The following is a 14304-nucleotide window of genomic DNA, read 5'->3' on the forward strand; positions in this document are numbered from 1 at the left end:
TGGAATATGCCTGTACACTACACTGATTGAACACACTATCCACTAACTACCTGCCTAATCTCTATTGTCACACACTATGTACGGCTGCCATGTAAGCAGTGTGGGGCGTGGACTTAGCACCTGAGCCATGATTGGCCAAAGACACTCTGCCTTTGGCCAATCATGGCTCTGACAGTACATTGTGCTGTTATTGGCCAAAGCATACAGGTCAGGTGCATGCTTTGAACAATCATCAGCATCAATGCACTGCAAGAACGCAGTGCATTATGGGGCGCTCATCGGTGGGTGAACTTCCTGCCGAGTGCCCCATTTGCTCGAACACCTGATGTTTGACTCAAACACAGAGCCCATCCCTAGTACCAATGGAAAAGTAATTTATGTGCATTTTCCCAAGCTAGAGAACTAATAGAACAGCTAGCAATAGGAGATTTTACTCCATTTTGCAATGTATGGAGATTCCCCTAAATCACGTTCCCAGACACGTGTATATTTGGGTTTAGTTTTGATATGTGGGGAAACATGAGCTGTATATAAAAGTGATACAAGATTACAATACCAGTCAAGTGAGGATTGTTTTTGCAAGTTTTTTCAATTGGGTCAATAGAGTCGGACAAGTCGTGGTGTTTTTGAGGAATGGTATGAATAAAATTAGATATTTGAAGAAAGCGAGATGATTCTGATGCTGGGAGATGCCAGTGTTTTAGGATATAGAGATTTTATGCCATCAAATGTTAGAAGGTCAGGTACATATTTAAGATCTTATTTTAGCCAGCACCTGTCTCCCAAGCCAATGCTTACACATCTCTCCTTCATATAAAATCATCATTTTGTGCTAGAATATTACTCAGGACCCCCAAACATTATATATACACTGCTCAAAAAAATTAAAGGAACATTTTTAAATAAGAGTATAGCATCAAGTTAGACTCCTGGGATATTGGTCTTGTCAGTTAAGTAGCAGAGGGGGTTGTTAATCAGTTTCAGCTGCTTTGGTGTTAATGAAATTCACAACAGGTGCACTACATGGGCAACAATGAGACTACCTCCAAAACAGGAGTGGTTTTATAGGTGAAGGCTACGGACTTTTTATTACCCTACTTCTCTTTTCTGTTTTTCACTAGTTTTGTATTCTGCTAGGATAAGTGTCACCACTGGTAGCATGAGGTCGAAACCTAGACCCTATAGAGGTTGCAAAGGCAGTCCAACTCCTCCAGAATGGCATATCTATTTGTGCCATTGCCAGAAGGTTTGCTGTGTCTCCCAGCACAGTCTCAAGAGCATGGAGGAGATTCCAGGAGACAGGCAGTTACCCTATGTGAGCTGAACAGGGCCATAGAAGGTCCTTAAACCATTAGCAGGACCAGTAGTTGCTCCATTGTGCAAGGAGGAACAGGATGAGCACTGCCAGAGCCCCACAAAATTACCTCCAGCAGGCCACTGGTGTGACTATCTCTGACCAAACAATCAGAAACAGACTTCATGAGGGTGGCCTGAGGCCCGACATCCTCTAGTGGACCCTGTGCTCACTGCCTGGCACCGTGTAGCTCGATTAGCATTTGCCATTGAACACCAGAATTGGCAGGTTCGCCACTGGCACCCTGTGCTTTTCGCAGATGAGAGCAGGTTCAACCGGAGCACATGTGACAGACGTGAAAGGGTCTGGAGAAGCTGTGGAGAACTTTATGCTGCCTGGTACATTGCTTTACACGATTGGTTTGGTGGTGTGTTAGGGATGGTCTGGGGAGGCATATACATGGGAGGGAAACAAGGACCTCTACAGGCTATTCAATGGCACCCTGACTGCCATTAGGTATTGGGATGAAATCCTTGGACCCCTTGTCAGACCCTACGCTGGTGCAGTGGATCTGGGTTCTTCCTCGTGCACATTACTCGGCCTCATGTGGCGAGATTATGCAGCCAGTTCCTGAAGTATGAAGGAATTGATACCATTGAATGGCCCCCACACTCACCTGACCTAAATCCATTAGAACACCTTTAAGAAAACATCCGACGCAGGTTGCACCTCAGTCTGTTCAGGAGCTCAGTGATGCCCTGGTCCACATCTGGCAGTAAATACCCCAGGACACCATTTGTCATCTCATTAGGAGCATGCCCCGATGTTGTCAGGCATGCATACAAGCACGTGGGGGCCATACAAACTACCAAGTACCATTTTGAGTTGCTGCAAAGAAATTTCAGCAAAATGGACTAGCCTGCTGCATCATTTTTTCACTTTGATATTTGAGGGGTCTTTGAATTCAGCCCTCTGTAGGTTGAAAATGTTTTATTTCCATCAAATGATGTGGCCTCCTTTTATTCCTAATACATTACCCAGTATGGATATCCAGCATGATATTTTCCCCCACTGAGATCTTGAGATTTTCCCCATTGAGATCAGCTTTGAAAGTGTTCCTTAATTTTTTTTGAGCAGTATTTTTCAGCAGAAACCCTGAGGAATAAAATGGCAACTTTTTATGTCACACGGTACTGGCGCAGCATTTTTTCAAACGCAATTTATTTGGAAAAAAACAAACACTTTCATGAATTAAAAAAAAAAACAACGCACTAAAGTTAGCCTGATTTTTTATTTTTTTTGTATAGTGTGAAAGATGATGCTACGCTGAGTAAATAGATACCGAACATGTCACGCTTTAAAATTGCGAAGAATGGTGCCAAAAATCCCCATCATATGACATGAACCCCGAAGTGGTTAAAGGTCATTGGATTGTCAAAGGCTGGGTGAAACATATGGTTATTAAGAATCCTTGACAAAGGAAGTTGGGCAGAAATTAGTCAGCTAGAAAACTTGATTCGGCTCCACTAGTTAAGAGAATATCATAGAGTAGGCCATCAATGAAGAGTCGATGAAGAGGAGGGATCCAGACTAAATTGAAAATCCGGACAGGTGAGCTTTGTATAAAAGCCAGAGAAGTTCAAATTGGAGGATCTGACGTCGCATGAAGTAGCACTAAAGGTATCTGAGCAGCTAGATAATATTTTGATGTCAGGAATACCAAGGCCTCCCGTTTTTTTTTTTTTTAGATAAAGAAAATGAGCTGAAATGCAAGGTTTCTGGGCATTCTAAATACATTTCAGCAATTTCCTCTGTTCAGTGTGTGGGACAAAATAGGGATCGGTAATACCCTGAAAAAAAAAGATATGACATTTTTATGGCATTTATCCGACCAAACCAAGATAAAGGGTATGAATGCCAATTTGATAATAGTTGTTAGTTCTCAGATAATAGGTGGGTAATTGGCAGAGTACATGAATTCCTAGGTAGACGAAATGCGGATACCCAGATAAGTCAAGGTGGGGGGGCCACGCAAATCTTTAATTCTAATTAAATTATAGCATTGAGGATCTTGGGAAATATTTTAGGTCTTTGATTTATTTTCATTGGCGGTTAGACCTGATAAGTGGGCAAACTTATTGAGATTTAGTAGCGTAATATGTGGAGAGGAGACGTGAAGAAGAATTTTATTGGCAAGAAGCATAATTTTTATTATTACCCATTTTACTTTAAAAACAATTATTGGAGCCCTCATATTATACAATCCTTTTAAAACCATTATTATTGTATTCTGTGTTTGATATAATTAAAACATTTATGCTTTCACTGTGTTTATTTCCAAAGTTCTCTACTATCAAACATACTATAGGGACTGTGTGTCTAGCTTTCTCCCACAATGCATCAATAGAAAGGAATGAAACAGGGCGAAGTAAGCTGCTCTTTGCAAGAAATGCACACTGTAATAAATGTAGGCAAAATGTTATAATACAATGACCTAGAGAAATTTAAAGAGGAACTTCCGCTTTAAGTGGTACTAACCCCCTGACATGCCACATTTGGCATGTCATTTTTTTGGGGTGGGAGCGGGTACCTAGTTTTGACAGGTACCCACTCCCACTTTCGCTCGGGCCGCCTAGGCAGCTTGGACGGAAGTTCTCTTCTCCTCCCTTCCCTGCAATCTTCTGGGACACGTCACAGGTCGCGGCGCAAGCTGTCACAGACGGGTGCCCACACTAGAGATGCCGGCGCCACGGGGAGAAGAAGATGGAGATCCGAGGCTCCCCCCAGCCGCATCGCTGGACCGTGGGACAGATGAGTATGTGTTTATTAAAAGTCAGCAGCTACACTTTTTGTGGAACTCCACTTTAAAATGCTACAAACAAATGCAGTTCAGAATTGCGTTGGGATAATTATTACTATAATGAGATTTTACAGTCTGATTTTATCAACTTGTTTACTGTATATACTTGGGTTATTCCATTATAGCATACTGTCACTAATATCCTATATTTACATTACATTTGCAGTTTTCAATAGTGAGGTGGATATGGATATCAAAACTTGGATAGTTTTACCTTAAACCTGCATCAACTATGGTTTTAATGCCCCCAAACCACAAACGTAAACGATCCCTTACTGTCCTGAGCCCCCTATAAGGCTGCTTTCACACTGATGCACTGCAGTTTACCTGCACCGCGGGTGCAGCGCAGTGCATCTGCGTATTTCCTGCGAGTTAGGCTGCGCTTATTATATCATGCAGGTGTGGTGCACTTTCTAAAAGCGTACAAAAACTCCTACATTCAGAAGTTACAGCGCCTTGCAAAAGTATTCACTCCCCTTGGCATTTTTCGTGTTTTGTTGCCTCACAACCTGGAAATAACATGGATGGTTTGAGGATTTGCATCATTTAATTTACAGAACATACCCACAACTTTGAAGTGGTTTATTTATTTTTTTTAATTGTGAAGCAAACAAATAGGACAAAATAACAGAAAAAGTCAATGTGCATAACTATTTCACCCCCCTAAAGTCAATACTTTGTAGAGCCACCTTTTGGGGCAATCACAGCACCAAGTCGCTTTGGATAAGTCTCTATGAGCTTGGCACATCTTACCACTGGAATTTTTGCCCATTCCTTTTTGCAAAACTGCTCCAGTTCCTTCAAGTTGGATGGTTTGTGCTTGTGAACCGCAATCTTTAAGTCTGACCACAGATATTGGATTGAGGTCTGGGCTTTGATTACGTCATTCCAACACATTTACATGTTTCTCCTTAAACATGTAGCAGTGTGTTTGGGGTCATTCACGCACAGAGTGGTACAGGTTTTGCTCAAGAATATCCCTGTATTTAGCACCATCCATCTTTCCCTCAACTCTGACCAGTTTCCCAGTCCCGGCTGCTTAAAAACATCCCCACAGCATGATGCTGCCACCACGTTTCACTGTGGGGATGGTGTTCTTTGGGTGATGTGATGCGATGTGTTGGGTTTACGCCAGACATAGCGTTTTCTTTGATGGCCGAAAAGTTAAATTTTAGTCTTTTCAGACCAGAGCACCTTCCTCCATACATTTTGGGAGTCTCCCACATGCCTTTTTGCAAACTCAAAACATGCCATTTTGTTTTTTACTGAAAGTAATGGCTTTCTTCTGGCCACTCTGCCATAAAGCCCAACTCTATGGAGCGTACAGCTTATTGTCGTCCTATGTACAGATACTCCAGTCTCTGCTGTGGAACTCTGCAGCTCCTCCAGGGTTACCTTAGGTCTCTGTGCTGCCTCTCTGATTAATGCCCTGCTTGCCTGGTCCATGAGTTTTGGTGGGCGGCCGTCTCTTGGCAGGTTTGCTGTTGTGCCATGTTCTTTCCATTTGGTTATGATAGATTTGATGGTGCTCCTGGGGATCATCAAAGATTTTGATATTTTTTTAGAACCTAACCCTGACTTGTACTTCTCAACAACATTGTCCCTTACTTGTTTGGAGAGTTCCTTGGTCTTCATGGCAGTGTTTGGTTAGTGGTGCCTCTTGCTAAGGTGTTGCAGCCTCTGGGGCCTTTAAAAAAAAAAAGGTGTGTATATGTAATGACAGATCATGTGACACTTAGATTGCACACAGGCGGACATCATTTCACTAAATATGGGACTTCTGAAGGTAATTGGTTGCACCAGAGCTTTTTATGGGCTTCATAACAAAGGGGGTGAATACATACGCACATGCCAATTTTCTGTTTTCTATTTCTAAAAAATAGTTTTATGTATATATTTTTCCTATTTCACTTCACCAACTTAGACTATTGTGCTCTGATCCATCACATAAAATTCAGATTAACAAAACATTGAACTTAAGGCTATAATGTAACAAAATAGGTAAAAAGTCAAGGCACTGTATATGTGGTTTTTCTTCTGACATTCTTCTGAAAATATTTGTCGTCTGGCTTTTATGACTTCAGCTCAAAGATTTCAGCAGGAATCAGCTAAAATTCTAGCTGTGGGCAACCCTTTTGGCACCACCTGCCTCAACAAACTTTGATTAAAAATGTAAGAAGCCAGGTTGAACATTGTCTGCTGAACAAAGACTGCATCCTATCACAGACAGTCTCTGTTCAGGTATTCTGAACACTATAGCCGGCAGGGTAGATTTCTTCATCCATGCAGTTTAGCATGGATCTGGGAATTGAGTGATTTCTCTCGTTTACTTGTATGGATAGTTTTGTATATCTAAAAATAAATAAGGGGGCTGCAAGAGATGTCAATGTGTATAGCTAACCTATGACCTCTGCCATTTGATGGCTTGTAGTTGAGCCAAGCTCCAGATCTACTCCACAAGCAAACATCTAGAATGGACAGCTAATATTCTTCAAGTCAGTTTGAATGCAGAGGTTACACTCTGATCTGTCATAGTAACATTCAAAATAAGGGATGAAAAATAAAACAAATCTGACTTTAATATGCAGATTTTTTATTGTGGAAGCAACAACACTGCCTTAACAAAGCTGTACATTTCAACACTGTACAATACAAATTATAAAGAACACTACCAACAGATACTTTACAATATATAGAGGTCATTGACATTAGGGGATGATAACAGATCAGAGAAACACACTCAACATCTGAATTAAAGAACAAACTGATAAAGTAGTTATTTACAGAGGAGCAACCGTTGCAAAGAAGTAAACCATATATACAAAAATATTTGCACAATTCATTTTAAAAGCCGCCCACTGCACTTTTTAGAACAGGACAGTCTGAATACGTAAAACTCTCATATGAATTTGGCACCACTAGCAAAAGCTAAAGTAATAGACATATGGAGTGTTTATAAAGCAGCAATTGAACACAACCATGGCACATGAATGGTTTGTGTACCTGGAGACCTCTCAGCCTACCAGATATAATAATAATAATAATAATAAAAGTAAAAAAAAAAAAATCAATAATGATTAAGGCACCGCAGGGTAGATACAGGATACATGAAAATAAAGTGTTTGCCACAGGTAAATTAAATACATCTCTCAAACTCATGCCTGATTGAGAAGCAGCCCCAGTCTTCCCACTGACCATTCTCTGACTACCAGACTTTATACTGGGTACGCAGCCATGAAGACAAACCTAATACGGTTCACTTCAACTTTCACAAAACTAGCTTAGGCCTGAGAATGTCTTTTGCCATGGAATGATTGAAGATGCTCCGAATGCAGCTATGAGTGGCTACCAGATGATCTTCACTGCCATCAAAGAACCACATTTTTGAAAGTGCTTTTTTGTGGCCAAAACATCCTTAAAGGAAACTGGTATCAAAGTATATATGATGGCTCAATCATTGCTGACCGCTTCTTTGGATAATGCTAGTTGCTTGCATTGTCATGCTCATCTACTTATTACTTTCTGAATCACTCACTATAAGTATGCAGATCAGGATTTCTGGTGTTTATCCTAAGCTGCACCTGGCAGCCAGGGCAGTGACCCAAAATACTGTCAGACAGACAGGCAACTAACATTTTCAGGAGACCAGCAGTGAAGCCTCGGTACTTCTCTCAGCACAGGTTCCCTAGAACTCACATTGATTTGTATGACACTTTTATTGACCTTGGTCTAAGCTCTTCTACTGTGCAATTGACCAATGCAGATGACATTACATACAGCTACCAGTCTGGATACCGAGATCCATTCTTATTGTTAAAAGAGAAGTATGGGCTTTTTTTTTTTTAAGGATCATACTTACCTTGGTGGATGCAGCATCGGTCCGATGCTGTATCTGTCCCCCGGCACCTCTAACACTGAGAACCGAAGGATCTAACACCGCAGACCGTTCAGTTCTCACAGAACTCTGCTCTGCCCCCCTCACACTCACTGGAGTTCTGGACTGTAGAGGGGACGGGAGCGGCTGGCTCAGGCTCTCAGCAGCTCACTGAGAGGCTGAGCTGGGTGCCAGGCCAGGTATGTAGATGGATCCCGACTCAATTGTCGCGATCTTGCCTGAGCCTGGATCGACTCTGTGACATCAGCAGACAGCCGACTTCATCCGGCTGTCTGCGATAAACGAGTCACAGGCATGCAGAGCGAACTGCACTCCTTTGATCCACAGGAGAAGTACAGCCAAACAGACTTTGGCTGTACTTTACATTTAAGTCTGATTATGCAACCTGTGCACTTGACAAAAGTGAGTACATGAGTAACAAGCGTAGAGAAGACTGGCAGAAGATCTGTAAAAAGTCAAATTAGTTACTTACAGCCCTCATCACCTGTCACTAATAAAGTACTGTGAGGAGGTTGTAATTTGACAATTTGCAATGCCATACAAAACAATATATTACACAATTTGGCAAGAATTAATTTTAATTAACCAAAATAGAATCCAACTCTGTACAGGTATATACATATAAAAATGATAGCCATGCAAATATTAAAAAGAATTCTACAAATGCATGAATACAAACTTGCACATGCAAGCGATATTGAATAAGAAATAAAAAAACTTACTTGAAGGAAATGTCAATACATAGTTACATAGTTGGTGAGGTTGAAAAAAGACATCAGTCCATCCAGTTCAACCTATGATGTGTGTGTGTTTGCTGTTAACCGTACATTGTATATCCCTGTATGTACAATCCATATAGAATAATCAATAGGAATATAGAGCACATGTAACAAACACCATGAGCCCAATTCCCTCTGACAAGTTCAAAGACAAATCTGCAAATCGATTTCGAAATAAAATGCCTGGCTGCTGACTGTTCCAAGTTGTTAGGGTGAAAGAGAGTACCTGTTACTCTTTCGCTCCAGAAAGGCATTTAGTATCACTAGTAAATGATGAATTGCAACTACTGGAAAGCAGTGACAAAACTAGGGCACAAAACTGATTCTAGTTCAGCATACAAAATGACCTTGTGGTGGGAAATTGGAGTACTTGCTCTTACACCAATCTGGTGAAGCATTTTTTCTTAATAACGGACCACACAGCATAATATAAAGCAGCTTTGACTGTAATTTCCAAGCTTCAGGCTGGATTTTGACTTGAGCTTTAAGGCTCGGTTCACACTATTGCGATGCGGGAAGGCTGCGAATTCGCAGCCTGTTCCCGCATCGCACACGCACCCCCGGCAGTTCACACTGCCATATGCGATCCGCTGGGGGTGTCAATGTAATCTTAACGACACCCCCAGTTTGATCGCATATCGCAGTGCGATCGTGCAGTTCGCACAGGATCGGATCGCACAAGTGTGAACCGCTGTGCGATCCGATCCTGATGCGGCAGCAAAAATGCCTCCTGTGCGTCTTTGCTGCGGGTGCGGTGCGAATTTAGCCATACAAACTGTATGGCTAAACTCGCACCGCACAGCTGATCGCATGTCATGTCGGAGCAGTGCGCTCCGACATGACATGCGAACCCGGCACACGCAGAAGTGTGAACCGGGTCTAACACACCATGAATATTGTCTCTTTGCACCAAGTCATAGGTGGTTCTTTTAATGGTCTGGTTGAAATTCAGATGCTGCTGGTTCAAACAACACTGCTATTTGCAAGATAACATTTGAAAATGGTGCATGTTCACTAACTTTTGGAAAGTTTGTTTAGATTGAACAATTACTATAAATGCATAAAAAGAAAATAACCAAATTGTTTCTATATACATTTACCAAAAAAGATGGAATATGATAACGTTATTCCTTTGCTGTGGTCACAGGGTTAAGTTCAGTTACATGCAACTTTCTATTATGAACTTGTGTGCATGACCATTTGTTTGAGTTTGAACTGCTATTTCTCTCCATTTAAAGAGTAGCTCCACTTTTGTTGAGGAAAAAAAAAAACGTTCCCCTCTGGATGATTCCTGTACATTGCAAGGATTTTAAAAAAATGTTGCAGATTCCTACCTTCTGTTATTCCGAAGAAATTCCTGTGTGCTTGTCTTTGCCCATTTGGTGAGTGAATCTGCATAGGAGTAGTTTCATAATTATCAATCAGCTGCTTCACCTGCAGATCTCTAAAAAGGAAAAATGCAGGGTCTGCATCCCTTTAGACATTATTTCCTATTGGGGGTATCTCACCAAAAATGAAATTTTTGCTGCAGGGAATGCCAGATATCTGATTTGTATCTTAGTGCAGACTTCTGGGAAAATCGGTGAGCCAATCACATAAGCAAAAAAACCATGTCTCGGGGGGGTCTCCAGGTAGCCATATTGCATTTTACAAAAATTATAGAGTTTTAGATTGAGAAGGAAAGGTCATTTTTATTAACATTCAATTACAGTATGACTTAAATCGCAATTGTATACACTATATTATTATTATTATTTTTGTGCGATTTTTCCACATCAGTGGAGTTACCTTTTAAGTCTATGTGAATGCACAGAGAGGACAAAGCAACTCAAAACAACTCCTTGAGCAACCACAAAGGAAAACTGAAGCAACACAAACACCTTACTCATTTTAAATCTGATGCCTGCATACAGGAGCCATAAAATATTTGTTACAAACACTAAACAGGAAGGTATACTGCCTAGTTTATACATCTTCTGTATATAAATTATCAAACACATTCAAGTTTGCATAGTCAAACATAGAAGGAATGTCTGGTGCAATACATTCACCTAGTGACAATGAATGTACTGTGTGTCAAGTCCAAAAATACTATAAGGCCTCATGTACACTACAGCTTCTAAATATTTTTTTTGCCTAAGCACCTAAACTCAACTCCATAAAAGCCCATCTGTCCATGTACACACAGACTTTAACCATTTGCCGACCGCTCACTGAGCTGGTACTGCGGCAAAGTGGCTCGTTATCGTCCAGCGACGTAGACCTACGTCGCTGGACAACGCCCCTTCTCGGCGGAGCGCGCGCGCCGCCGGAGGCCCGCTCCCGCTGTATTCAGACACAACGGGAGTCGGGCCAGGGGAGGAGAGGCGGTGATCACCGCTGCTCTTCTCCGATCGTCTATGATCGAGTGTGGAAATCCGCCCACTTGTGTAAACAAAGCGGGCGGATCTCCTCTGTGACAGACAGTCACAGATTATAGGATTCAGCATAGCTGAACCTGCGATCTGTGTCTGTGTCACACAATCCCCTCCCCCCACACACATCAGTAAGCATGAGGCATACATTTAACCCCTTGATCACCAATAAAGTTAACCCCTTCCCGGCCAGTGTCATTATTACAGTAACAGTGTATATTTATAGCACTGATTACTGTAGTAATGTCACTGGTACCCTCAAAAATGTCAAAAATGTCAGTTAGGGGTCCGATCTGTCCGCCGCAATGTTGCAGTCCCGCAAAAAAAAAAAAAAAAATCCCAGATCGCTGCCATTACTAGCAAAAAAAAAAAAAAACAATAAAAATGACAAATCTTTCCCGTAGTTAGTAAACGCGATAACTTTTGCGCAAACCAATCAAACTGTGCTTATTATGATTTTTTTTTTACAAAAATATGTAGCAGAAAACAAATTGGCCTAAAATGTTAAAAAATTTAGATTTTTAAATTTTTTTTTTGGGAATGTTATATATCAGAATGTAAAAAGTATTTATTTTTTTTTTTTCAAAATTGTCGCTCTTTTTTCAAAAATTAAAAAATCGCACAGGTGATCAAATACCACCAAAAGAAAGCTCTATTTGTGGGGAAAACAAGGACATAAATTTAATTTGGGTACAGCGTCGCATGACCGCGCAATTGTCCGTTAAATTAACGCAGTGCTGAATCACAAAATATAGCCTGGTCAGGAATGGGGTAAAATCTTCCGGTCTTAAAGCGGTTAAAAATACGCTCATTGAGAATTTTTTTGTCAAAGACATGTAGCTAATTACATTTTGGCCTAAATATATGAAAAAAATTGAATATATTGGATATTTTTTAACTATCAAATTAGAAAATGTTAATTCTTTTGCAAAATTTTTGCACAGAGGTGATCAAATACCACCAAAACAAAGCTCTGTTTGTGGGGAAAAAAGGACATAAATTTTGTTTGGGTACAGGGATGCATGATGCAATTGTCAGTTAAAGTCGCGCAGTGCCAAGTTGCAAAAAGTGGCCTGGATGTAAAGCAGGAAAATCCTCCGGTGGTAAAGTGGTTAAGGATCATTTAGGAGCTGCTGCAGTTAGGGGAGGTTCAACCTCCCTCTCCTGTATGTGGAAGAATCGCTTTCAGGATAGGAACGTTTTATACCTCCATGTGCAAAACGTGTCAAAATCACGTTTTGCATTTTTCCCGTGCAGTAAACATAGGTCGTATGTACATGAAGCCTAAAGATAGCTGAAAAGTGTGGTGGCTGTGCAACAAGCATCTTGAAGCATAATCACCTACTGTATGCGGTTTGTCCTAAAAAGCACATTTATAACAAGAGGTTTGCTTTCATTTCAGCAAAGGGTACAATTAAAGCGTTAGAAGCCTTATAAAACACAAGAATCCAACTGCCCAAATAGTAGGCTGACAAAACTTGAAGTGCAACTCCAGGGAAAACTGCTAAAACACAGAGTGAACCGCAGCCAATGAGGAGGTGGTGGGGCCTGAGCTAGGCGTTGTGTCTCTAATGGACGCACACAGCCAACTCAAGAGTGAATTCCCCTAGCAAAAGGCTGGCCATGAGGACACTCTAAAGGGCAAAGGAGCCAGGCGCACAGGTGGGGGACCTGAGAAGTGAAAGATTTGGGTTGCTCTGTGCAAAACCATTGCACAGAGCAGGTAAATAGGACATGTTTGTCATTAAAAAAATAAAAAGGGAGCCTTTAGAATCTCTATAAAGGGGCTGGGTGTGCATTTACTGCAACTGTCTATTAATGTAGTGTCTGCAATCTTAAAACTGTAAAAAACAGTTCATTAGACAGTATAGTTCTTGTGGAAGTACCCCCCCCCCCTCATAGACATCAGCATTGGCATCATGTATCTGCCCCAACACTAGCTTATTCACAAAACACATCCCAGATTTAGCGTGAGGCAGACAACAGCAGCAGCATTATTCTCTGCTGAAACTGAAATAACGGTTTTTAACTTGTTTGAAGAACACTAACATTACTACGCAGCAAAGGTACCTGTGAAATTATCTTCCTGGCTAGGCCACGTGGCAGTGTTTAATGATCTTTTAATAACGTTTAGCTGGCCTTAGACAGGTGAAACAGTGAAGGAAAACATAATTAACCTCTTTAGTGGTTTGCTTGGGGTAACAATTTATAAATTAAAAATATACAATGCCTTTTAATATTTTAAATAGCCATTTAATTCCTTTTTTAAATTAGCAAAATAATACTGGTTAAATGCCTCACATAACAACTAGCACCCTCCTATTCAAAACATCATTTTGGCCTCAGGTTGTATATTTGGTCTTGAAGAAGGGTCGATCCCTGATACCTAGATTAGTAGGTGTAGCCTCCGTCCCAGGAAAACGTTTTGGAGCAAGTTTGATGCCTCAGGTCAAGGAATTGGGACTTTGCGGGCTTAGTAAAATGCTATATTTATTAAAAAAATAATAATAATAATGTGCTGATAGCAAAATAATGATACAAACAATATAAACACAGTAAGTGCCAATCGGTTATAGACCCATGTGAGTAAGTGAAGATAGAACGAAAGGTGACAAGGTGGAATGGTGACTTTGAAGAACTCTGTCTGTTTAGGCTCATGAGTGTGAGCTTTGTTGAGAGAGAGAGTGTCTTGTCAGACAAGACACTCTCTCTCAACAAAGCTCACACTCATGAGCCTAAACAGACAGAGTTCTTCAAAGTCACCATTCCACCTTGTCACCTTTCGTTCTATCTTCACTTACTCACATGGGTCTATAACCCATTGGCACTTACTGTGTTTATATTGTTTGTATCATTATTTTGCTATCAGCACATTATTATTATTATTTTTTTAATAAATATAGCATTTTACTAAGCCCGCAAAGTCCCAATTCCTTGACCTGAGGCATCAAACTTGCTCCAAAAAGTATATTTGGTCTTAGCTGAAGACAAATAGAGTTATAAAAGAAAATAAATAGCAAGCAAGCAAATATGATATAAACACGGGATGATGGTTTTGTGTT

Source organism: Pelophylax lessonae (assembly GCF_965119305.1).
Source record: "Pelophylax lessonae genome assembly, chromosome: 7".
NCBI lineage: Eukaryota > Metazoa > Chordata > Amphibia > Anura > Ranidae > Pelophylax > Pelophylax lessonae.